This window comes from Morone saxatilis, unplaced genomic scaffold (genome assembly GCF_004916995.1).
Source record: "Morone saxatilis isolate NCDOM2014 unplaced genomic scaffold, NCSU_SB_2.0 Contig18, whole genome shotgun sequence".
In the NCBI taxonomy this organism is placed as follows: Eukaryota; Metazoa; Chordata; class Actinopteri; family Moronidae; genus Morone; species Morone saxatilis.
The window spans coordinates 19,189,913-19,191,996 of NW_023339740.1; the positions used below are offsets into that span (position 1 = coordinate 19,189,913).

The following is a 2,084-nucleotide window of genomic DNA, read 5'->3' on the forward strand; positions in this document are numbered from 1 at the left end:
GAACTGCACTTATATAGCACCTTTTATGTCTTCCGACCAGTCAGAGTCCGTTATATGTGACAGTTACACACAATCATACACTGATGTCAGAGGTGCCAACTGCTCATCAGAAACTAACAAACCATTCACACACAAACTTGCACAGCATTGGGAGCAATTTGGGGTTCAGTACCATTCCCAAGGACACTTCGACATGCAGAGGGAGGAGCTGGGGATCAAACCATCAACCTTTTGATTAGTAGACGACCCGCTGTACATGCTGAGCCACAGCCGAGGACCTTCAATCTAGGTTCAACACGTACACGTAGACAAGCGTGATTCGTGCAGAGAATGATGAGTGGACTTGAACTTTTCAGCTTTCGTAGGAGACGTATTATTCACTGTACAGTGATTCAGCTTCGGAAGTACAATATTTTCATATTCATAGATTCTGTATCTTCCAGTGATAGAAAGGAATAGACACATGAATTTTCAACCAAAGAAGAAACCAAACGTTTTTTTTATCGGACCGAAGTCATTGTTCAAAAGCATGAATGGGTTTGCTTTATTTTGCTTTTAAGCAACTAAATGTTCACTATGATGGATTATCAATCTCAAACAAGCATTAAGTGAATTTGTGGCAAGAACTGAAATCCATGAAGTAGGGAAGTAAATCTAAAAATGAATGTGTGCTTTGGAAAATTGTTGACTAAAACATGCAAACCCACTAGGGGTTCTATAATCTCTGAAGTATTTCATCCAATGGCCTTTCAGGATTGTTGATTTGACTCAAAATATAAAATGCTGGTGTTGTCTTTCTAGAATGTGAAATATTTTATATCAAATATTATATTATTAAATTAAATTAAACATATTGTCCTCTGCTCCACTGCTAACATCCATTTGGTGGACGTGCTTAACAGTGTGGTAGATCCCTGATGTCTAGTGGAACTGTTGACCTGTCGGCTCTGTGTATCTGTGTATGGATCAATAGCTCAATCAATAAAACTGGGCTTCTGTGGCTTTTGTTTGGTCAGCACACAGCTCCTCTCTCGATGTGTCTCTCCCTCTCTCTCTATGTTTCTCTTTCTCAATTTCAAATATGGTTTATTTGCATGAATGGGTAATAGCCAGCTGATGCTCTCTCTGTCACTTGCTCTTTTTTTTATCTCTCAGGCAAAATGCTGGCTAAATGGGGGAAGGTAGGGTCAGCAGGGCTTCAACGAGTGGAGCAGGATAATTTCTCTGCATAGGATTAACTCTGTGTATGTGTGTTTGGTTGTGTGTGTGTGTGCATGAGAGAGATGCAGGAAGAAGCTGTTAGCTTGTGTCAATTTTAGTGGTTTTCTGCACCACCTTTTTCACAAGCCCTCTGTTTGGTCTTGACTCTTCGGTTTGGGCTGGGGGGCAGTTGTTAATTACAGTTTAATAATGTTCTAATGTATATTTTTTGGTTTATAAGGTTTTTCTGTGGGGTTGCACACATGGATCTGACTGCAGAGTGAGCTGGTGACCTTGTTGACATAGAGACACTCTCACTTCGGGACCATCGTGAGTCGCCCTTTTCTCTCTTTCTCTCTGTCTCTCTCGCGTGCATGCACAAATTGTGTACTCTTCATTTTTTCAGCTCGGTCTGACTTACATGCACACACAGTCTGAGCTGGAGTGAAAGCACTCAAGCAAAGGCAGACAGACAAATAATATGTAGCACTCACTCCGGGTTTATTCCTCTGCCCTTTTTCCGAGTTTTCATTGTTCCCTCTGTGTTTTCTCCTTCATCTTTCCATTTGTGTTGTTGATACTACGACATACGCCCTGTGCCCTCAGCCCCTGGCACAAACTATCATTGCCTCTCAACAGCCCTGACAGGGTGCCTGTGTCTGTCTCTGACACCATATGGACCTCTCTGTATGTTTGGGACGCCAGTGCCCTCTCCACTGCCATCTGACCTGCAAATAAAAACACAGTCTGGCCTCATCTTCCCTTTTGTAGATCCTAATTTGTGATGATCACCAATTTGTTCTTTTAAAATTCAAGTTTACTCTCTGTAGTATAATAATGCTTTTAGTTCCTTAGCATTTTCTGTTATATATATATATATATAT

General features: G+C 41.1%; 1 protein-coding gene across 4 annotated transcripts in view; it reads left to right on the forward strand.

Annotated features, from left to right (window-relative positions):
• Positions 1-2,084, forward strand: part of arhgap9 (Rho GTPase activating protein 9) — a 42,060-nt gene that overhangs the window by 6,672 nt on the left and 33,304 nt on the right. For 3 of the 4 annotated variants that reach the window (XM_035662302.1, XM_035662304.1, XM_035662305.1), the window contains exon 2: positions 1,442-1,530. The exons of the other annotated variant lie outside the window; for it this stretch is intronic. The gene's annotated coding sequence lies outside the window, so the exon portion shown is untranslated. The remainder of the gene's footprint in view (positions 1-1,441; positions 1,531-2,084) is intronic. 4 annotated transcript variants of the gene reach the window in all.